The 25,570-nt window shown below is 37.7% G+C and overlaps 1 pseudogene; it reads right to left on the reverse strand.

Moving 5' to 3' along the window:
* Positions 1-4,168: 4,168 nt before the first annotated feature.
* On the reverse strand, positions 4,169-4,796 carry LOC138385916 (ras-related protein Rab-28 pseudogene; annotated as a pseudogene).
* Between the last annotated feature and the right edge of the window lie 20,774 nt (positions 4,797-25,570).

The following is a 25,570-nucleotide window of genomic DNA, read 5'->3' on the forward strand; positions in this document are numbered from 1 at the left end:
AGCGTCTGGCTGAATTAACACTGTAACAGCCAAGCTCTATGGCACACAGAGCATGTGGCCCCATGATTTTCATTTGAAGAAAACCTTGGTTTTGCCTGCAGCTTCCCAAGGGCCTCCTATGCACACATCTGAGTACTTGTCAGATGTCTGCTTCTGATAAAATGACCCAATCTCTCCATGAGCTTGGCCACCTGATGGGACATATGGGTCCCTTCAAACATTGCATAGTTATATTACACATCAGAGTTGGATATTGAGTGTCCTTGAAACTCCATCCAGCATAGAACTGACTGTGGTCTCCTCTTTGCATGGACTTCAAGAAAATTCAAAGGCAAATGAATCTGTCACCTATATTAGACAAAATAGCATGTTATATTTTTTGTGTATATTTTTTAATCCATACCTATCCACGTCAGATTTTCTTACTGACTTAGTTACTTGTTTATTAATCTCATTATGCAGCATGTATTTTGTAAGTTGCCTTAATAGTTGTTAGAGAAAAGCAGGGGAAAAATAAATATGTAAAATACACATATTTGTATGCATATTTGTAAAATATACATAAAACATAAAAATATGTAAAGATGTCAGTTTGCCTTATGTGTATATGTTATTGTATTGAAGAGCACTAGAATATGTTGTATTAAATATATTAAACATATATTTAAAATATATTTAATATTTAATAAATGAAACATTTAATACAATATATGTTATTGTATTAAAAAGCACTATTGTATTAAAGAGCACTAGATAAAATGCACAATGGTTAGGGAGATTATGTTAAGTAGAGTTAGGTTTTTGAAGGAATTGAGATTATTAAAAAAATTTCAGAAAAGGATGCAGCAAATATTTTTTGAAAACTAATGGGTATTTCAGGCAGAAGTAATGATATAAGAAACTTACTACAATATCTTTTCTAGTTATACCCCCGTGATTTACTAATGGCAATTATTATTTCACAGGGAATGCAATTAACCAACTTGACCTCAGTACCATAGACCAGGAGCCATGAGGCTGGCCCTGCTCCCTTGTAAATGACTCTGCTAACTACTGCCAGGAGTTGAATGATGGGAGGAGGGGACACTGACCAGCACAGCGGACCCATAAACAGTCCTTTTATAGCTCTGCAATTGCTTGTGATGTATGCCTGTTGATTCCAAGTTTGTAAGTCTTTCTTTTGTGAACAGTTTTAATATTACCTCCAACTTTGTCCTCAGCATTTTGGGGGCTACACATCCCAGTGTGTTTCCATCTCCTGTCTTCTGATCTGCTGAGGGTTTTGCATCCTGTTCTCAGAACAGATACAGATTAGTTCCTTTTTTTCCATCACCATGATCATTTCAATAGGATGTTGGTAGAATAGGGAGGAAATGCACACGTGCTTAGCATATGATTTTTGAGTTAGAAAGCCAAAGATTGAATTTAAAAACAATTAATACCATTGTTGGACTTTTAGATTTATAGAGTTTTAAAGTATATTATCAATATGTATCTTTATATGATAATTTTACAATACAACTTTATTAGATCACATTTGTTATTTCTGATTTTTCATACAAATTTTTAAAATTTTCATTTTTATCAAAATTTTATATAAAATTTTTAAATCAAAATTCACATATACAGAAGTGGAGACAAAAGTATAATAAACCCCAATGTATTCCTCACACCCTACTTCAACAATGATAAGTAATTATAAATATATGGGAAACTCTTATTTCATCTGTATCTCCCCTTCCAAACACACTGAAGAATAATTTTAGAACAAATCCTAGATATCATATTATTTCATTTGTAAATATATACGTGTGCACCTTTTAGGGATAAGGACTTTTAAAATGCATAATCATAATGTCATTAATACAGCTAAATAAATTAAGTTATTCCTTAATAGCATCTAATATTTGGTATTCAAATTTTCCTGATTGTACCACAGATCTCTTTTTGAATTAGAATCTAGACAAAGTCCAGACATACTGCATTTTGTTGATACAGGTTTTAAGTCCTTTTTAATCTATTACAATATGTTTTTCTCACCCAGCCCCATACATTTGTAGGAGAAACTAGGCCATTTGCCTGTAGAATTTCCCATATTCTGTATTTGGCTTATTGCATCCTCATGGCACAGTTAAACATGTATTTCCATTCAACTGATAGTTAGGTCTACAGTCTCGATCAGACTTAAGGTCTTTTACATTTTATATTTTTTGGCAAGAATACTTTAAAGTTGGTGCTGTGTAATTCCCATTGAATCATACTTTGAGGCACATAATATTGTTTTTTTTTCTTTTTCCTATCAGACTTTTAAATTTTGGTTGTTCCAGTAGAAAAAAATAGCATTTTATCATTGTTTCTGATTACTAATCATTTCATGGGTCATTTTTTTTTTTATTTCTGTAAAATCCCCCTTCATATCTTTTGTTCAATTTTAATTGGGTGATTTTTTTCTTGTATTAAAAAGTCTTACAGGGCTGAGTGTGGTGGCTCACCCTGTAATCCTAGCACTCTGGGAGGCTGAGGCAGGAGGATTGTTTGAGCTCAGGAGTTCAAGACCAGCCTGAGCAAGAGTGACATCCCGTCTCTACTAAAACTAGAAAAATTAGCTGGGTGTGGTGGCACGCACCTGTAGTCCCAGCTACTTGGGAGGCTGAGGCAGGAGGATCACTTGAGCCCAGGAGTTTGAGGTTTTTGTGAGCTAGGCTGATGCCACGGCAGTCTACTCAGGGCAACAGAGTGAGGCTCTGTTACAAAAAAAAAGTATATGTTAAAAATTAATTTTTAAATTATTTATGATATCTAGCCAATGGCTTTCTTTGGTCAGAACTTTCTAGTACAAAATAGAAGAATGGTAGAACTTGAGTACAAAAAGGAAGAAGAAATTGTTGTTCATTAAATATATCTTTGATGAAAAGAAAAATAATTTAAGCTACAATAATATTGTTAGCTTAGAATTCCCCAGTTACAAAGTAAGAGCAAGAAGATGGTGGTCTACAAAGCTATACTGGTGACAAAATTCTAGTGTAGTCTTTATAAGAAATGACAAAAAGAAAAGTTTAGATTGCAAATAAGATTAATATGATGAAATATAAATATTTTGAGTGTTATTATTATACAGAGGCCATTTATTAAAACAAATAAAAATGACCAATTTATTTTAAGGCAATACAATTTGTTTTCTAAAAAAAAAAAGAGAGAGGAATATACTTAAATTATAGATGAAAAGTGCATATACTGTGTAGGACTAACACGCAACCTTAAAGAATAGGTTACGACAATGAAAAAAGGGCAGAAACATCAGCTCTCAGATACATTGTTGCACTGTGCCCAATTAGTTGATGTCCCATTTTTAAAAAGTGATTTAAATAAATTTATTTGTGGGAGAAAAATATCTGGACATCAGGTATAATCTGATCCATAATGATCCAACAATATGTCATAACTCATTCTGAGAGTATTCTTACACAGTTTTTAAGAGAAGTTCTACTTGGAACAACAGGTGAACATTTCTCAAAATTTATAAAGCCACCTAACCTGAGTATTATACAACACACAGTGACCATGATATAGTAGTACAAATACAGTATCAGATACTACTTTATGAGTTACAAGCTACAATATAAAGAATTTAGGCTTTTCTTCAAAAAATGAAAAATATTATATAACAGCTTTATTTCAAGAATTTTCAGTTAGGTAGAGTTTCATATATTTTTACTGTCAATACACTGCAAAAGACTGTCTTCTTAAGTATCTGTAGGTAAAATGTGTTACCTGTTTAAATGTTTGCATTCTGACGTATACTGTGCCCTGTGAGAGTTCAGATAAGACAAAGAAAGGCCGTGGCAAAATCCTGGCTAATGGCAAGACTTGGACAGTTTTCATATTTCATATTTCATGCATTCATTTAACATTTCCTATATTCACATCAGAGAAAAAAGAAAGGAGGACATAAAGAGAGCCAACATCAATGCTGTAGTCTAATATCTGAGAAAGGGCTTTCCATTTTAAATACAAAGGGTGAGGTCCTAAAATTGAATTCTTTCCAGTCCAAGGGGCAGCCTGCAGTGTGAGTTGGAGGAAAGTGTTAACTGAACTCCAGAGATGGTCACCTACAAAACAAGTTCCTAGAAGTCCGTAGGCTCACACAGAGGTGTGAAGGGCGCCAGAACTAGTAATACAAAAGAAAAATGCATTCACAGATAAAGATAAAGTAACAGTTCTGGATTCCTGCTTGTAGTTTCACCACCTTCTGTGGCTGTTCTATTTCTGCTTAATTTAATTTGATTCCTGGGATTTCATCAGCATCTTTCTGAAAATACAGGAAGACAGAGTCTCCTGTCTTGGCTGAGATAAAGTGACTACTAAAACCATTTTCCTGGCAAAACTGCAAGCGTTTTTCAGGTTTTACTGTTCCCATATGCTCCAAATCAATTTTATTGCCCACCAAGGCAACGAGTGTAGCTGAGTTTCTGAATCCTCGCTCACTTTCATCACTAGTGTACCAATCTTGTAAATTCTCAAAGCTTTGCTAATTTGTAATTATCATATACCAAGAGGATTCCCTGTGTTCCAAACATATATGTATCCGACATCTTGGCTCCTATTGTCTGCCCTCCTATTATCTCCTACTGGAAGAGTAACATTCAAGTTTCCTGGCAATGTTATCCTAAAAAAAATAAAAATATATAAAAACATAAAAAAATCCAGTGCTATAGTTTATTTGTATCGGTTCCCAAAAGTTTCTGGAGCAAAACTCAAAGAGGGCTTCCTGGAGGTGCCGCCTGGAGCACGACAAATTTCAATAGTCAGTCCTGGTCTCTTTCCTGGAGTTCGATGAAGTAGCACCTGGTTCTGGAACCGGGCAGGCTCCCCAGGCAGAGGGAGGGTGGAAAAGAGAGCGCCTGCGGGGAGAGGAGCAGGAGGGCAGCAGGGGCGGGACCCTCCCCTGGGATCCAGGCGGGGCTGGAGGGATGGGGAGAATCACTCGGCAGCACCGTCTTGCCCACCTTCCCTCCCCCTCAGTTGATGTTACTTTTGTTAAATTAACCAGTACTTTCACACGCTTTTAAGGGAAAATGAAATTTAAGTGGAAGGACCAAAATCATACGTGATAGCTCCTGGGTCATCTCTCAGTATGGATGACAAAGGCTGTTGTCACCAGTAAGCCTCAAAGCAAATTCCATACAATTAACTTGGTGGACATTAAACAACCTGAATTAGCCCATAAAATGAGGGTTCTGTGAGATCAGTTATTACAGAAATGCAGCGGTGTCCTAACTCTCGTCCTGTGAAGGTTGCCATGATGCAGATAAGGCCACACTGAAGAATGTGCCAGACTCAGATTAAGGTTGCCCTGATCAGCAACCGTGACCAGGCCTTGAGAGCAGGAGAAACCCCAGCCGCCCTCAGGTAAGACGGCTGGAGGGCACGCATGAAGGTAAGACAAGACCAACATGCAAGATGCATGCTAGCGTCTGGTTGAATAAAAGAATGCGGACAAAACAAAACCCTTTTCCACGAGTTATGTACATGGTTCTATTCCACCTGGAACTTCATGATTGAAACTAATGGTCATCCATTTTCAGGTCTAGTCAGACACACTGAATTAATTATAGTTGCACATCATACATATGTCATTTTTTTTTACATATTTAGTCTATTTCATGTTTATATAAGATTATGAAGGATAAATTATTTATTAGCAGTAGAGCATACAATTTGCTCCAAAACTATAAAATATCTTACGAATTTCTTTAATTATGCCAAGTGACCAATGTGTAGGAATTAGTGGTACTCCACTGGACATGTCTTGCCACTGCAGCGTTTAGGAAACTTCTAGAGCATCCACAATGAAATCCTCTTCTGTGTGTGAGAGGGTGGCTTGAGCTCACACTCCTCGTCAGCAATGGAAAAGTGCGCAGGGGTCGGCTGGCTCTGCTTGACGACAAAACAAACCGTGAAAGGTTTCAAAGCCAGTTCTCCTGTAATGTGTGCTTGCATCCCTGAAAAACAAGCAAGAAAACCTCAAACTCCAGATTTCCTAATATCAGCTCTGGTGAAATATTTGCCTATCTTGAAGCAAAGCAGAAGCAATCGCTCGGCGCCAGCCGGCTACCTCCGCCAGAGCATTTCTCTGGCCGTCCTGGGGAGGAGGGTTGGGGTCTCTGTCTTTCTCACCACAGGTGATCAGGTAAGATGGGACAGCAGCATCCTCCACGAAGGGATCGTGTCCAGGGTGCTACCTGGGACCCAAAACTTTTTAAAGGGGACCTGGGAGGGGAGTTCCACACCCATCGACCCATACCAACCCAGCCCAAAGGCTGTGAATTTGACCAGCGAGTCTAATACTATCTGCAGTTGGATTTGCTTTAGTTGCAAGGATTGTAGACTAGTTGATGTTGTGTGTGGGTGAAGGTTGAGGCATCTGGTCTTAGTTGTTCTATCCAGTTGTATTAAAATTGGCATGAAATTTCTTATCTAGAAATTCACGTCTCCAGCTGTGAACCTTGTTCAGCTATCATTCATTTCATCACCAAAAAAAAAAAAAAGAAAAAAGTCTCAGTGGCTTAACACCTCAAAGTTTATTTTTTGCTCAGTGTCTGCTGTGCGACCAGAGACTCTCCAGAGCAGCTCTCCTTGACCTTATGCCTAGGAAATAGACCATGTATGTCAGATAATACCTCCAAGAGCCAAATAATGTAGAAAAATAAGATGATTTTCCTATAGGGTGATTTAAGTTCTTTGCTAGTATTAGTAAATATGATAAAGAGTAGGGAAGATCTATTCTGTTTCTTTAATCATGTAAGAGACAGAGTATTCACTGAGAGTGCAAATACTTAAGATACTGCTTTATCTATTGAATTAAAATACTTTGATAACGTTAATTCATAACTCAAATATAAATCCAGTGCAGTTTGGCATAACAATTTTTATTACCTCTTCAAAAAATAAGGCCAAATTATAACTTATATAAATCTCTTTCTTTCTCTCTCATAGAGATAGATAGATAGAGAGATATTTTCCTGGAATGAAACTACTTTTAACACCTTTAGAACACCAAATAGTATCGTATTTCCTGTGAAATGGCTGGTTGCCTCAAAGACAGCACTTTAACATCATTAGGTGCTTTAAAATATTATCAGCATTCTGTAGTAAATATTACACAAGGCATTTAAAGAATAGCACTTGATTTCATTATTTAAGAATCTTAGTCAAGAAGATGCAAGAGCAATTTCTTGGAATCAAAGCACCTTCCTCTGGAAATCATTCAACTTTGAAAAAGCAAAAATACTTTTGTTACCAAAAGAAATTTTATTACTAGATTAACATCAAAGAACTTGTACAAATCTTATTTTGCTTTGATTTGTTAAAGTCAAAGCCTTATATGTACCTTTGATTTTTATAAAATTTTACCTATATCAAAATAAAATATTGAAAATCAAAAATAAGTACAAAAAATTAAAAATAAAAATGAAAACCAATGAGATAGGAAAAAGACCATTGATAAAAAAAACCTATACTGCCCAAAGCTGATTCTTTGAAAGGATTATTAAAAATTGAAAAATACCTGGCAAGAGTAATTAAGAAAGAGAAAACACTATCAATATCAAGAATATAAAATGGGACATCATTACAGATTCTATAGACATTACAAGGACGATAATGAGATGATGAATAATTTTAGGGCAATAAGTTCGACAGCTTAAATGAAAAACATGTATTTCAATTTCTTGTGTTTTATGGTATAGTTAATTGTAATTATGGAAAGACCACATAATTCATATAGCAACCATCTTCTAGCTTTGTGGGTTCTCTGTAAAAGAAACTAGAAGAGTCACAGTAAACAAAGGACACATTTTCCTTTCTACCCTTACATGCTCAGAGGATGACCTGGGGCTGGGAGGCTGCACGGCTGTGGTCTAGCAGTTTTCGCAGCAGATCTCACAACCGCTTCAGATGTTACCGGGAGAGAAGAGCAAACTTTTGTGTGTTTTGTATGTCTCATCCTCAGTTCAAGGCCTTATACCTAAATATAGCTAAGCAATATAGTTTGAATTCTAATATATTATCTCCTGGTCCCATGAAATAAAGTGATACATTTTTGTACACTGCCTCCACTCTCACTCTACACACAGATTCACACACAAACTCTCATTTATACACACTTCACACCATCAGCAGACATACGTGCACATTGATACACTCTTACAAGGTACACATACGTTCTTCCTCTCTCTCTCTCTCTCTCTCTCTCACACACATACACACACACACAGCCCCCCACGCGTGTGCTCCACAAATTTTTGCTAACTGCATCTTTGAATGCGAGTTCAAAAGGCAAGTTAACATCTACATATTTATCAAACTGGTTGACTTCATCATTGATTATCAGAGAGTATGCCCATGAAGATCCATTTATTGCAAATGAACTATTCAGGATACCACAGCCTATTAACTTAATCCTTGTGAGTAGCACAAAGCACATCTCTTAGAGGAAGATTAAAAACAATAGTTATGAAAACATGTTACTTAGATTCAAATAAAAAATCATTTACCATAAAAACTAATATCATCATTTGATTCTGACAGGCATAAAATAGATTATTTGAAAATATAAATATAAATATAATCAATTCTATAAGTGTCTGCACAATGGACCCTCCCGTCTCTACAGAGATTTGCTGATGTTGCTGACCGTATGTCTAGAGTTGCAGTCCCCAAGACTGGTACCAGTCTGTGGCCTGTCAGGAACCAGGCTGCACAGCAGGAGGTGAGTGGCAGGTGAGCGAGTGAAGCTCCATCTGTATTTACAGCCGCTCCTCATCTCTTGCATCACTGCCTGAGCTCCACTTCCTATCAGATTAGCGGCATCATTAGACTCACATAGGAGCATGAACCCTACTATAAATTGCACATGTGAGGGATCTAGGTTGCACACTCCTTGTGAGACTCTGATGCCTAATGATTCGAGATGGAGCTGAGGCGGTGATGCTAGCACTGGCGAGCAGCTGCAAATACAGATCATCATTAGCGGAGAGGTTTGACTGCACAATAAATGTAATGTGCTTGAATCATCCCGAAACCATTGCTCCCCCACCCCTGGGTCTGTGCAAAAATTGTCTTCCATGAAACTGGTTCTTGGTGCCAAAATAGTTGGGGACCACTGGTCTAGAGTGTTTGTACTCACAGAACAAGCTGTTTTCTTAAAATAATTTACATAAAATGTCTATTGAATTAATCAGGATGAATAAATCAAGGTTAAATTTAGTTCTGTTTGACATAAGACAGCAGAAGTGACAGCTGTTATTGATAAAATATTATCTTCCACTATGTATTTATTCCCTAAGCTACACTGCCTTTTTGAGACTTATTTAGCAATAAATAAAGATTCTACTTCATGCTCAGGTACCATTTTTTCTTTGTAAAATGGTGGGAAATATTGCATCCACATAATTAGCAGACATATACTCTGATTTCCAAACCAAAATTCACTCACCAAACAAAGTTATCTGTAAAATTATCACTTCAGTATAACACTGTAACATTATATGCGACTGGCAAATGACAATATGAAAATTACACAAAATAGCTAGTGATTTTGAAGCCAGGCTGCATTTGTGAAATCTTGAAGTTATCTATAACTCTTAAAATAGCTGCTCATGTATCTGAAAGAAAATCCACAGATCTTAGGGGAAGAAATCAGTCAAGTGAATAAAAATTTCCTGTGCCGCAACATTTTTTTAAACATCTTCATTCAGTGCATGATTGCATTTTCATTGTATTCCATCCCTCCCTCTGACAAAGCACTGAATACTGCATTTTAAGTGACCATATTTAAGGCTAACTTCTGTTCATTCTTCTCCAGGATGTTCACTCTCTCTTAGGAAAGATAACTGCCATGCCTCATGCATTTCCCCATGGCAAAGGGAAACTGCAACTTTATTTGCCCCTCAGTGGTGGCTACTTCTTTTGAATTTACAGGAGTGTTCCATTATCATCAGAAGAACAGAGTGTGAGTGTGATTTTCAGTTTCCAAATTGGATCAATTCTTTCTTTTCATTCTCCTGCTCCTCCTCCTCCTCCTCCTCCTCCTCCTCCTCCCCAGCTTCTTCCTCCTTCCCCTCCCCCTCCTCTTTCTCCTCTTCATCTATCCCCATCTCTTCCTCCTCCTTCTGATGGCTCTTGTGGGTGCCTCTGCCATGTCCAGAAGAGGAATCGGAAGAGGAAGGAAATTCTGATTGTTTCTGTTTCTTCGAAATCATTAAAAATCACAAAATCTCAGAGACTGTCAAGGTCTTCAAGTTTCCCATCATAGCGTTAAAAAAAAAGTCTAAATGAGAAGCCATGATACTGGGGTGGCTCCGGTCCTTTAAATTTCTACCTGAACAAACCAAGGCCCCACGTAAATAGTAAGTTGAAACTAGGAACTGCACCAGTCAGAAACCACCAACTAACCCCTGCCTGGGGACTTTTCGCAATACCCAATCAGAATATTTTCTTTTTCTTGCTTCCGCAAATGCTTTACAAAAGTCCCCTCTCTTGACCCTCCTGACGATGAAGTGCTGGATGCTTGGGGTCTAATATTGCTTCATTCGTGAATCTCTGAATGTTCAAATAAACTCCATAACATTTAAATGCGCTTAGGTTTTTTTTTTTTCTTATCGATAGGAAGTTGACATTTTAAACGGAAAGAACTAGTAGGTGATTGTTTTCAGAAGAACTTCATTTTGCAGAAGAACATCCTCAGAGCCTCGCCTCTCTGGACTCACATTCCCCCTGGTGTTTTCACTCAGAATCTTCCCTTTGCTGAGTCTGATAACAAAGTTGCTGAAAATTGAAGAAAATCTCCAACTGTGAGCTTACTTTGCAATCTTTAGCTTTTTAAGAGAGCATCAGGGAGTTTGTACTTGCCTTATAAAGAACAAGAACAGGCTCACGCCAGTAATCCCAGCACACTTTGGGAGGCTGAGGCAGGAGGATCGCTTGAGGCCAGAAGTTTGAGACCAGCCTGAGCAACGTAGAGAGACCCCATCTCTATCAAAAAAAAAAAAAAAAAAAAAAAAAACAACACCAAACCAAAAAAAAACCTACAAAACTTTCTTATGAGGAGAACTACAAAGCATTCGTTCAGAAGAAAAGTAATAGACATTAATCCCAGGAATACTAAATGTTTTAATGAGTCACCAGGGCTCAGAAAACCTCAGGAGCTCTGTGGACTAAATGCAATCTGCTCTTGATCTCCCTGCTTTCAATCTCCACCTTCTGCAATACATCCTCTTTTCCCTGGCTGGGTAAGTCTCCCCATGAAACCCCTTCCATCTCTCCATCGCTTAGAACACTCCATGACGTAACATTACACATGAGGATTTAAATCAAGTCTTTACCTACTAGTCAAAGCCCCACAAACCGGCCCTAAGATTTCTCTATTATGTAATGGTAGAAACTCACCCCTAGGGCCATATTTTGCTGTTAGTTCTATTTCTTGGGAAATGCCCAATGTGAGGCTTTTTATGATTCATCTTTATTATTGAGTTTGTCTAACCTCCAGAGTTATGTGTGTGTGTGTGCGTGTGTGTGTGTGTGTGTGTGTATAAACTTCCGTGGGTTGTCTTGTCAATGGTCTCTCAGATACTGCTTCTGCATTCAAAGCCCCCAGACCCGAGCCAGACACTCTCCAGTTCACAGTGGATGTGTTAAGCTTTGCTAACGACTTCAGAAATGTGATCTATATCACCTGTCATCTGAAGGTCACTCTGGCTGATTAGGACCCGGACTAAGTCAACAAAGCCTGTTCCTTCAGCAAGCCTTCCAACAGCTGGTCCCCAGTAGAAGGGACTGTTGACATCTGTGACTGCTGTAACAAGAGTGGCTATGGCATTCCAGGCTACTCCAAGAGACAGCCCTGTGTCATGAGCCTATGGCCAAAGTCTGCTTCCTATAACCACAGGCATGTGACAAAAGAAGCAGATGTCATGGTGGGGCCGCTGATCTTTCTGAGGAGGGCTAGTGACCATGACACGGAAGGATGGGCCTCTCCTACTTGTACCTCCGTGGTGCTGGGTGAAGACCTGGCTGTGGTGGCATCCCTGACTCTGGCTGCTGTCTCGGCTCTCACCAGGCAGGGTTCTGTTTCCCACCCTGTGTCTGCTTCCCAATAAAAGAAGAAAGTGAAATATATATATAGTTTTATATATAATTTATATAAATATGTAAATTTTTTCTTTGGAGGAAGCAAGCCTGTGGCCACTATTCCAAGAGGTGGATGGTGGGGAAAAGCTGGGAATCTTAATTTTCGCTATGTGCTTTGTCTTCAATATTGTACCCTTTCCTCCATTGGTCCTAGTGGTCTCCAGTCTAGAGATCCTCTGTTTTTAACCCCTACAGAGAATGAGCATTTTATCTTCTACACAGAAACTTTTAATGTTCTGCTGGGGTGGGAGGAGAGACACATGGGGTGGGGTCAACCACTCCTAAAATAGTCATTCAGTGAATCCGCCCGTTTCCAGCCCCAGTTGATCCTCTGAGTTACACAGTGGCGGGCAGTAGCACTCACATAGAAACCCTGTGAGCAGCACCTTCCGGAGCTGGTCATTGCTGCAGCCCCTATTCACCCACACTCCCAGAGGTGTCATTTGTCACCAGTTTCTGAGTCATTGGAGAGTTCTTTAGTGACTATCTTGGTGGTGCAAAGATTTTTTCTCTACTGGTTTTAGATTGTTTTTTGGGGGAGATGTGGCATCCAAAACTGGCTGCTCTTTCTACACAGAACCCGAGTGGCTGTGAATCTAATGGAACAGAACAGCTGATTCTCTCTGTCTATGTGGTTTACAGAAAAACATCTCCTTTCTCATTGGTGTTTTTCTTTCCCTTACCAGATCTTTAATCATAAATTTAGGATTTTAAGAGATATTTACAGCAGGAATTACTGGCTGTGTTCTCAGAGGCTACATTTGAGAGAACTGTTTTATTGTCATTTGGAGCTTCCTTGGGTACTCAGGTAATTTTGTTATAAGCCTTGATGCCAGCATTGCTGCTGGAAGTATAAGTTGGAACAACTTTCTAGGAAAGCATTTTGGAAATAAAAACAAGACTCTTAAACTTTCATTCATTTCCTATGTAGATTGTACAGTGGTAAAGTCAGGGCTTTTAGGGTGTCCATCACTTGAATAACATACATTGTACCATTAAGTAATTTCTCCACATCCACCCTCCTTTCACCCCCTCACCCTTCTGAGTCTCCATTTTCTTTCATTCCACTCTCTATGTCCACGTGGACACATTTTTAGCTCCCACTATGAGTGAGAAAATGCAATATTTGTCTTTCTTTGTCCATTTTAACCATTTTAAAATACAAGTCAGGAGTGTTAAGAATATTCACAATGATATGCAACCAGTTTCCAGAACGTTTGATTCTTGCAAAACTGAAACTCAATATCCATTAAATAACTCCCAATTCTCCTCTCCCCTCCCCCCAGTACGAGAGTACTGTCTCTCCTGAACTTCTGTTTATTTATCATCATACTTTTGTCTAATTTTGCTTCATATGTATTGAAGATTTTTATATGCATAAAGATGGGTTTTACTATTACTTCATGGTTTATAATAATATATCATTTAAGCACTTATAAACTTGGTTAATTATGTATATTTAGTCTCCAAACACTTACAAGACCTAAGTATAGTGTTTCATTTCCAAGAAGAAATTTCTGTTTTAACCTAGAGAATAGCAAAGTTTCATATCCTTTCTCTCTTTTAAAAAATTAATCCATTGTCTGAATGTGCCACATTTTCCAGGTACTGGTTGGGTGCAGGCATCTCTGTTACCACTTTCTAAAGGTCAGAGGCTTTATCTCTGGTACCTGCAAGGTTATCAACACCCCAAACTCTACATACAGAGAATGGAAAGGAAAATTGTTATGTATTACCCAGAGTCTCTAGGTGTTTCTAATTATAAAGGTTGGGTGTTGTTTTTAGGTTATCTTAGCCAGCCATCTTGCTAGATTGGGAAGTCTCCATGACATAATGTTAATCTGAAAAATAAAATAGTGTGTCAATAGCATTTATTCAGTTATTCTAGAAAAGTAACCAAATCCAAGTTCATACGACTTGCTGCAGGACAGCCAAGTCCAGAGACAAGGTGTTGGGCAAAGAAGGCAACTTTTACTCAGAAAGCCAGCAAACTGAGTGATAGCTGACTAATGTCCTAAAGAACCATCTTAAGTTAGCATGAACTTTGTGCTGCTTTTATGTTAAGAGAGGGTTGCAAGAGGCAACCGAAGACCACAGATATCTGGGTGGCAGCGAGGGTCTGAGGAGGTTGTTAAACTTCTTTGCTCTTGGTCAATAAACTTTGGATGAGTAGGGCTGGTCATGATATTCCTATAAATCTTTACCACAGCATTGTTACTTGTATGTATACTTTCCTTAACTCCTCAGGAGTTAGTTTTGGGAAAGGGGCAGTTATCTTTCTCCTAGCCTACATGTAGAGCTAAGCAGACGATTTTAACCTATAGGATATTACCGTAGGAGTCAGAAGCAAAATGGAGCTAGTTATGTTAAAACACTTCCACTGTTACAGAAATACAGTGAGTCCACACGTGCCTGTTTCTAGAAGTCAGTAAATCATACGTAAGTCCTGCACTTATGGCATTTATGGTCCACCAAGGATGCAGTATGATCTCACTAATGACAATTTATTTATTCTGAAATTCATGTATATGTTCATATAAATATATAGAGGACTATTCCGTAAAACATTGATTCTATTTTCTTGGTGGTAGGTAGTTTTCTCTTCTTCATATCTTTCCAGATTCTTCTTAGTTTTGGATTGTATACAAAGAAAATATTAGAAACAAACAAAAATGGAAATGGTATAAAAAATTAAAAAGAATTCATAAGACTTAATTGTTCATGACGCCATAAAATGGTAGACCTTCTCAGGAAGTATATATATTTCCTTTAGATGAAGTTATTAGCATATGGTTAGCATTGCCATCTCAATTTAGTATTTTTTTCACCATTCTCACTATCTAAATTGACATTTACTTTAAAATATAAAAAAAGACTTCTCAGAAGATAATAATGGTAAGGTTAATTATACATAATGGTTCTACTTTTTTGTGAACCAATATGTGAAAAGCAATGACTATTTTCTTTATAAAAGTTTTAGGTGGTTTAGATAATGTTCATGCTTTATTAGAGTTTTATCTCTAATTAGCAAGAGCCTGCGTTGTTTAGGTTAGTACTGGAGACAGTGAAGTGATCCGTGCCATATCTATGCATAAATTATTTTGAACAGCTGAACAGTTTTAGGAGGACAATTAATCAATAGAAACCAGGTGTAGAGGCCAATGGAAAACTTCCCCTTTACCCACTGAAGTTTTCCTGAAAAATCAACTCACAAAAATCAAATTAATAGGATAAATGGTATCCAAATTTATTAACAAGCATGGGGAGAACCACAGAGTGATTACTCAACCCCCAATGGGGTTAAGAAGCTTATATACTATTAATGGGAAAAAAAGCAAAATCTGTAAAATAATTTAAAGAGGTTTATTCTAAGCTATGTGTGACCAATGGCCTTGAGCACATGGCTTCACGAGGTCCTGAGAAAATGTGCCTAAAGTAGCCAGTTCACAGTTTGGTTTTATACCTTCATGGAGACAGGAATTATAGGTAAAATTATAAATCAATACATGGAAGGCATACATTGGTTTGGACAAAAAGATGGGACATCTCAAAGAAGAGGGCTTACATTTTATGAATGGGTTAAAAGATTATTTGATTTGTAACTGGTTAAAGAAATGAAGCTTTGTCTGAAGGCTTGGAATGTTTTAAGACAAGGAAGTTTGTTAATCAGAGACAAGCCACCAGACATACAGAGACTTAAGTGATCTATGAAGTAAATTGATGGCCTACACGTGTAGTTTAACCTTTGACTTGCATGGCTTTAAGTCCTGTTAATTATTTAGTATCTTATTATTACAAAGAGTAACTCCAAAAGGGAGGGGATATGAGCTCCCTTCTCCTCATGGCCAGTGACTCATCTTTAAAGGGTCCCCTTGGCCAAGAGGGGGGCCCATTAAGTTGTCTAGGGGGCTTAAGATTTTATTTTAGTTCATAATACCATCTTGAGGTTATATTATAGAGTGAAGGGGGGCTCCGAGCACGGCCCAAAACAGGTTATGGTGGTCAAGCAGGGTATCCTGGCAAGACAGGTTGCCCAGGGAGAGAAGAGGAGGAGTGGCTAGCAAAGGTGGTCTTGTTGTGTAGATGAAACCTCACAGGTAGCAGCCCTCAGAGAAAATAAGTGGTAAATGTTTCTTTCAGACATTTAAAGGTGTCAGACTCTCAGTGAATCTGTCCTAGATCTGGACCAGGGACAGCTTCCGAGAAAGCCTGGCTGCATCATCGATGCAGATTTTCTCTACAGACACAAATCCTTCCCACAAAACACAGTTTTTCAGGGCTACTTCTGTTTGCAGGCCCTCTGAACAGCATCTCAAAATATGTCAAAGAAGTATGTTTGGTGTAATATTTTGATTTCCTTCATAGGCATTTTTCATGGCAAAATCATAATGCAAGTATAATTAAATAAAATTAAAGTGCAATTAAAGCAAACACCTAATCCTAAAACAGATATCTTCTACAAAACTGTAGTGATTAGTATCAGGGGCAGTTATATTACAAGCTTCTGCTTCTTAGTTTATCTGTTCTTGCAGCAGTTTAGGTCCAATCAGGAGATAGGGACCACAGAGTGATTTAACAAAGTTGCTTAATATAAATATTATTATACTATGATAAAAGACTATAGCATATAAGTAAACTCTTCATGTTGATCTACAGTTGAGAAGAGATACTCAAGGAAGGACAAACTTGGAAGGAAAAGTCCTTCCTCAAAGCTGGGGTTAAGACTTCATTGGAGAGGGTATCATTTCATCCCACTGAATGACAGAGATTATTTTTTTGCCTGGGTCAGAGCTGGTCTGCAGTTGCATGTTAAGCAGAGTTATGGACTGAATTGCATCCCCCCGCCCCCTAATTTATATGTTAAAGCCCTAACCCTCAATTTGACTATATCTGGAGAAAGGGCTTTTGTTACTGAACCAAACTGAGGTCCACTCACCTGGTGCAGTAAAACCACACACTGAAGCTGAGAGTTGCAGGGCGATGAAGAGGCTTTACTTGCAGGGCACCATGCAAGGAGCATGGGTAGCTAATGCATGAGGCCTGAACTTCCCGATGGCTTACAAGCTAGGGGTTTTAAAGGCAGGGGTACATTTTACATAGGCAAAATTGTTGTCCTGGGCCCAAAAAGGCAGAATCCTGAAGTGGGGGACATAGGTGAAGTCAGAGATTATTGGATTAGTGGAAAGGAATGTTGAGATGGATGTGACAGACACGTCGGGGGAAATTCGGAACAAAGAATGGCAGAAAGAGTTCGTCAGTTCCCCCTTATCTGCATTTTCCATCCAATGGGGTTTTCTGATAAACAACTCAAGAACATATGTTAAGATGCCACCTTGTAGTTTCTACAGGGAACCAAAACACCGCCTGACTTTGGCTCATTTGAGGGCCTTTGCTCTCAGCAGGTTGCCCATTCACTTTTCAAGGGTAACCAGGTGCTGGGAACTTCCCCTGAAGGGACTCAAGATTTTCCTTTAGGCCGGGCGCGGTGGCTCACACCTGTAATCCTAGCACTCTGGGAGGCCGAGGCGGGTGGATCGCTCGAGCTCAGGAGTTCGAGACCAGCCTGAGCAAGAGCGATACCTCGTCTCTACCAAAAAATAGAAAGAAATTATCTAGCCAACTAAAATATATATAGAAAAAATTAGCTGGGCATGGTGGCGCATGCCTGTAGTCCCAGCTACTCGGGAGGCTGAGGCAGTAGGATCGCTTAACCACAGGAGTTTGAGGTTGCTGTGAGCTAGGCTGATGCCACGGCACTCTAGCCCAGGCAACAGAGTAAGACTCTGTCTCAAAAAAAAAAAAAAAAAAAAGATTTTCCTTTATTCCAATGCCTGGTGGTGGTGGGGTGGGGGGGCTTGGTTCCTGCCAGGCTCCTAAGAGGGGTTCCTGCTTAGTCTCACTTTTAAGAGGTAATTATGGCTAAATAAGGTTATAAGGGTAGGGCCCTAATCTGATAGCATTTGTGGCCTCATAAAAAGAGGAAAAAAGGGAAATCTCTCTCCATGCACACACAATGAAAAAAGACCATGTAAGGACACAATTAGGTGACCATCTGTAAGCCAGGAAGAGAACCCTCACCAAAAATCAAACTGGCCAGCAACCTGATCTTGGACTTCCTCAGCACTGTGAGAAAATACATTTCTGTCATTTAAACTACCCTATCTATGGTATTTTGTTACGGCAGTTCAGGAAGACCAACGCAGGCGGGAAGCGCCCCTCGGGACTGCAGATGGAGGGCGGGTGAGCAGCAGCAGGTGGCTGTGTGCGTGGCACACAGAAAGAGTGGGTACTAAAGGAAACCAAAAGCATGTCACCCCAAAATATACTTCTTTGATATATTTTGAGATGGCTATTCAGAGGGCCAGCAGAAATAAGCCTGAAAAGCTGGCCTTTTGTGGAGGATATTTGTATCTGTAGGGAAAATTTACAATTTTTAGGCTTTCTCTGAGGCCCACCCCCAACTCTTGTCCAGATCTGGGAAAGATTACCTCAACCACAGGCTACCATCTATTCTTCCTAAGGGCTGCGGCCCTAGAGGTCTCATCTGCATAACAAGACCACCTTTGCTAGCCATGACTTTCCTCTTCTCTCCCTCTCCTAACTTGTCACATTCCAAGTCTCCATTCTTTCTGTAGCCTCAGGAGGATATAAAAACTTCAGGCATCTGACCTTCCTCCTTGAGCCTCACGCTTTGTGCATGCCTATATGTATGTTAATAAATCTCTATACCCTTTTCCCCTTGTGAGTCTATTATCAGCTTAAGGATGGGATCTTGGGGCAACATACAAAAAGCCTGTAAAGAAAGGTATGAATATTTTACAAAGCCATTTATCCCAGATCACTACCAACAGTGCCCAGTCAAATAAGGATAGTAAAAGTCTTTGTCTTTTTCCCTTTTTAAATTTGGATTAACAGGGAAAAAGCTCTGTGTATGTAAATTAGTTCTTGTATTGGTTTGAGTTGCTTATGAGATAAATAAATTGGCTATGTTTAAGAGAAAACTTTTTAGAGAGCTCTCTTCTTGAACAGCTACCTTAGTGGTACCTATCAAAAGATACAAAAGAAATACAGCCTTAAAAACTCCCTTGGCAAGATTTTTTAAAAAGAGCAGAAATCAGATTTAAAATAATGTTAAAAATTCTTGTACACTCAAATTGCCTGCTTTGGATGCCCTGTGGGTTTGTAAAGGCAGCACTGTGCCCTGTACCCTAGTGGTTAAGCTTCTGTGTTTTCACTTTCTTGGCCTAGGTTTGATTCCTGGTCAGGGTACTAGTACCTTAGCAATGTATATCCTTTAACTTGGGAGAAAAAAGAGACATTATAAAAATTAGTTTGAATTTTTTGTTTTAAATTTATATTTGTATGACTGTTAACCTTTTCAGTACCCAGTAATTTATATTCCTTTTTTCCCCATAAACAATTATTGTTTTCCTTTCTGTTTCCCTGGAGAATATGGCTGGACAGAAATGTGACTTGTGGTCCCTTTGCAGCTATCAAATTTTCCTTTCTTCAAGCTGACCTTGGGAATGGTCTATTAATAGGATCTGGAAGGTTGAAGCTTTTGCTCCTGCTTTAAAGACCTTGGTTAAAGCCACAAAGGGCTTCTTGGTTTTAGTCTCATATATATTTATTTGTTTTAGTTTTGAACTGTTTGTTTAGGTATGCCTCTGGTTTAAAGCTTTGGTTTATATTAAAGGAAATTAGAAATATTTTTATCCTCAAATGACATTTTAACATTCTGGACTGACTAAAAAGAAGCCTTAAGGTCTCTCTGACCTTTCCCCCAAATTGTTGAAGTTTCTTTACCTGTCTGAGATCCAGACCCACCTAAGAGAACAATTGTCCTTTTCTTCCCCTCCCTGTAAGGCCAGGGGTGTGACTACACCTGAACAGACACTTTAAGATAATGTCACATCTCTCAGACTCATTTAAATTCCAAAAGGGAACTAACTATTAATATTTACCAGTTAATCTCCATTCTCCATCCATTCACCCTCCTTGGTGGTCCTTGTTACATAGAACTCCTCTTTTCTCCCTCCTATAACCCATTTTTACCAGAAAGGCATATAAGCTCTTGATCCCCACTGGGGAGTTGAATCCTCATTTTCTGGGGGGTTCCCATGTGTATACATTAAATACATTTGAGAATTTTCTCTTATTAATCTGCTTTATTGTGATTTGATTTTTCAGTGAAACTTCTGAGGGTGAAGGGGAAATTTTGCCTTCACCCCCAAAATATTTATAGTGTAATAGCAACTTGTTTCTCATTTATCTTGCTTCCTCTCCTGAGCTGGGAAGACACACCTCCCACTGCCCCTGGGAACTGACGGGAAGGAGTGGGTGAGCAGGCAGGGCAGGCTCTTCCCGGGTAGAGGAGGGACGGGTGCTCCTGCTGCAGCCACCATTCTCTCTGCTCCTGGAAAGGCTGGCTGCTGGAAGGCAAAAAGTTTGCTGCTTGCATATTTAAAAAGTTTTTTTTTTTTTTTAAAAAAAAGACCTTTATCATTAAAAGTCAGCTAATTAAAAGCTTGTATTCTTCTCTATTCTTTAAATTTTATTTCTCCCATGGGAAATTCTTAATTGACTAGATCCTTTTTTACTTCAACTCCTTGCTAACTAAAATTTTATTAGCTTTTTAGAAAGCTTAAAATCCCCCAAAATTGGCTTCTCTGAGACTTGTTCTCCAATTTGCTTCTACTTCTTCTTTTTGCCACCCTTGATACCACAAAAGGGAACTAGAGGGGGACCCTGAGACCGCTTGAGGAATACACACACAAAAGGCACTGCTGACCTCTCATGTGGGCTTCCCTGTTGTCCTCACTGTGTAACAGAGAGAATGGCCTGAAAAAGGGTAAAAATGTTTTCTGTGTCTTCAAACCCCCCTCACCCTTTTTGAGAACTAAAACCTGCATCCCTGCCTCAGGCCAGTGGTCATGAGGGGCAGGGGAGTGTCCTTTGTTCTTTGTACCACAGGAGATGGCTCAAGAGAATTGTCTGGGTGAAGGTCAGGGGATTGTCTTTGCCTAAGATGGGATGAATCAGAAACCATCAACTATAATTGAACAGCAGTAGCCTGAAGCTGAAAACCTCCTCTTTAAAAGCTCTGTATTCCTGCTCGGAGGCAGGATATTGATACTTTAAGATGGGAGACCGCCAACTCCTTCATTTGTGGCAAATTAATGAACTTCTCTTTCCTTCTCCTCAAACCACCTGTCTTTGTTCTTCTGATGCAGCCTTGGGGACAAGTGCCAAACTTTTGGTAATAACAGAGCCACAAGAGTTGTTAATGGGTTCATCTCAGGTCTAAAGCTCTGTTCTCTTTTGCATTAAACTCCTAATCTCTTTGGCTTTTAGAGATATACACTTTTATATACATGTGTGTTGTATGTTGTATGTATACGTATGTATATGTATGCCTATACATGTATTTGTATATTGTCTACATGGTACGAAATTGACTTGTAAATAAATGAGTACTTATAAATTAAATAACTAGCTCGTGCTTTTCAAGTGCATGTGAGTTTAGTAATCTTTGGTAAATAAAGGTATTTTAAAAATTGTTGGTAAAATAAAATAAAAATGTCTTCAAATTTTAATTTAGAATTTTTTTCCTGGGCCTACTGGTTAGACAGATTTATGCTGTCTCTGCTAGATGTTTTAAGGTCATAAAACTGTTGCTTCTGTGATATTTTTGATACATGCTTGATTTGTCTGTGAGCTAAAACTACAAGGGCTGGCTGCTAGGCTCCCCCAAAGCCTTGTACATATCTTTCTGTGAGCTGTATTTTTGATTTTGAGCCTTTGGATTTTAGGATCTGGACAGATGGCTATGATGAGGCCTGGGGACATATGTGGGCATAGCCAAGACCAATATAGCCGCATCCTCTCTCATCCAGCTCTGCTTCTGGTCACACTAGGAAGGATCAGATCCTTCAGTCATCATCTTCACAGCCCTGTCCTCTGTTCTGGGCTTTGCACCTAGTGTGTAAATCCAAGCCTTGGTTAAGATGAGACTGGCTGATGGAGGATTAGCCTGGTTTTTCTTTTTCAAAAGAAAAATAATATTTTAAATGACTAGCTTTGTTTTCCATGTATAATTCAAATATAATTGTTAAAGACAAGTAAATTAGATACATTTAAATGGAATAAAAGTTTATAAATGAACTTTTTCATAATAATTATGTTTTATAATGTATTTACTTAAACGTTTCCAAATTCCTTTGGTAATTATACTCTTAGAATTTTGCTAAGTTAAGTTACATGGTGGATATTCATTGAGTATTGAGATCATTTCAAAATAAAACATAATGCTGAAATAATAATTACCAAATATAAGTTTAAGCTTATATACTTTTGGCTTCTTATTTCAGAGAAACTAAGAACATTTGGGTTTGTTAATAAATGTGTCCTATTCCACATTGAAAATTGTTCTATAAAAAACCCCTATTTTTCTAAAAACTGTAAAATATGTATTCATAAAGTATTTTGATACATAATGGTTCAAAATTACTTAATTTCTAGGTTTTCACTAAGAGTGACTAAGAGTTAAAATTGCAGTTAATATATGTCATTGAAACTATTAGATATAAAAGAAACAATTCTGTATACAGAGTATATAAGGAAAGTAGGATGTGTTTTTGGTAAGGAAGCTTATAAAAAAGAAATGAAGTGTTTTTTTTTTAAAGGAAAAGTTATTTTGTCTCATTTAGAGATTACGTAAAGGTTGCTTCAAATTAAAACATAAAGAATTACGTAGATAAAACTAAATGTATATTTCAAGTTAAAAAAAATTTAAAATCTTGTGTTTAAACTGACTAAAATGAAATAAGTTTATTATAAGGGTTTTAAAATTGAGCCTTAATATAAAAAATACAAAACTAAAATTTAATTTTTTCTTCTGAATAAGATTTTCATGTAGTATTAATAAAAAATATTAAATTTTTTTGTGCACATTTGAATAAACAGCCAAAAAAAAGGTGGGCGGAAGAGAAATAGATTTTGCCTCATGTTGTCTGTATTAGGTCTTGTGAATATTTAAAACTGAATACCTTCTCCTGTCAAAGAGTAGAGATTTTTGCTTTTAGAAATCTTTTAATTGTTACTTTGGCTAAATGAATAACTGAATTTACAGTGACTTCTGCTTCTATTTTGATCAAATGTTTTAAACCTTTGAGATATTTTTCAGGCTTTCCAAAACCAAGTTTTAAATTCTAAAATAAGTCTTTTTGAACTCGAACTAACTTTTGGTCATTTTAGAAGGTCCTCTAGAAATCCAAAAGAAATATATTGAGCTTATTTGGTATGCTAAAATTATAAGAGAAGCATTGTCAAATAAGAAATGATGTTTAACCCTTTTTTTGAGCTATATTTGCCTGGTATGTTATTAATTTGTGTTTCAAAATTGTATAAGATTCCTAAATATCTGCTATGTCTTGGTATATGTTATCAGTCATAATTATGGTTATTGTATTAAATTGCTGTAGGCTACAGAAAGTAACCAAATTTCATTGTCAATTGCATCTTTAACCAAGATCATTTTAAATCTTGTCCACAGTTAATTGCTTTATTTTGATTTTTTCCTAAAAGCTCTTTGAAAATCCTAAAGTATTGTGTCTTCAAGGAGATTCATTAAAAGGATGAAAGACTCTGATGGGTGCTCTGAAATACAGACATCTGCTGATTATTCAATTGAACTGGATAAGAATTTCAAAAACTCCAGTAAAAAACTGGACTCATAAAACTGCTAACTCAACAACAAGCAGAATAAGAATTAATTACATGGAACTGAAGTGATAAAGAACTGAAATAAATTTTTGACTTTGTATTTGAAACACTGCTGATTCAGTTTATGTTTTGTTTTCCAGAGTGAAGAAAACTTTTTTCTTTTAAGCTATTTAGAGCTTATAGAAATTGGGTAAAATACGCTTTTGTGAGCGAAATTGAATCACCTTTCTCTCTACCTGATTCCTCCAGCGTTTGAAAAAATGTTCATGAGTATTCTGATTTTATCCAATAGATAATAGTTATTTGTGTAAGTTCAGTAAGAATCTGTTTTCTTTTGTAACAGAACACGATTGGAAACACTAGTTATTTTACCAATGCTTTGACTAGAATGTCATCTTTTCATATATGACCAGACAGCTTTGAGGGACTGAGGTTGACTTTATCAAGCAAACAAACTTGGAAAAAGACTGCTCTGGTATCCTGTCTATATGGTTCCCTTACAAGGTTCCTAGCCTTAAGGTAAGTAAAGAATGTCACTTTCTGACAGACTCAAAAACCTCCTGTCATTTTGGGTTCCTCAGGAAGAGAACAATTTACTCAATTTGTGTAGGTATTACAGACACAGTCTTTGGCTTTCCTCCTAAACCTTGAAAGGCTTTTAAAAGTCTAATCTGAGATTCCTTAAAAAAGTTCCAATAAAGCCAACTTAGAGTTTATACAATACATCACTATTCTTACTGCCCTTTGTGCAAATAATCAGGTCAAATTAATAAGACTAAACTTAGTTTACAAACAAATTAGTCTTGCTGTAAATGTCTTTGATAAAATGGGGGTGAATGTAGAGAGAAAAATTATGCTTCAGAAGAAAACCTATAGTACACTCTTTATTAGATTTCAGTTCTTTTTTTTTTTTGAAATTTTATTATTTATATGCAATCTGGACTAAATCCTAAATTTTTACTCCCCTCCAATATCTGGCTATGACTCTCTAAACTAATGTTTTCAATATTTCTTCCACCCTTCTGACTTAGTTACTAGCAATTAAAACAGTGCTCTTCTTAAAGCTCTACAAACTAAAGCTGGACAACTTGATATAAACTTTGGGAGAAATCACTACGACAACACATATATAAACAGCCTTCCTACCTGCTGGTGTAAGGACTACTCAGAAAGTTCATTGGAACGCCTGATTCAAACTGCAATCCAGAAAAATCTGTCAGATCGCCACTGCCTGACCACTCCAACTGAAAATGCTTTGAGCCCAAATCCAGGAATCTCCTCACCTAACGGCCTTCCAGACTTTAGAAAAATAGACTACTCAGGACATTAACCTTTGTTTTCTTTTGTTTCCACAGAAAAATATCTTATTAAATACATGTATGCGTGTACCATATAGAAACATTTACCCCATACTTGGATCTAACCTTGACGGGAGCACATCTGCAATGCCACCTCCTGAAATGGGACACAACTGTTTAACTGAGCTGATCTATTCCCAAGACTAAGAGACTTTTTCAAGAAAATATGGACCGGTGTACTCAAATGTGCTTTTTTCCCAGCTTGTTCCAATCAATATTTTCTCCCTCTTTGCCCATCTCTTGAAACTTCTAACCCAAATTGCTCAAGGTCTATCAATTCTACTTCAGTATGTGAAATT

Source organism: Eulemur rufifrons, chromosome 7 (assembly GCF_041146395.1).
Source record: "Eulemur rufifrons isolate Redbay chromosome 7, OSU_ERuf_1, whole genome shotgun sequence".
Lineage (NCBI taxonomy): Eukaryota > Metazoa > Chordata > Mammalia > Primates > Lemuridae > Eulemur > Eulemur rufifrons.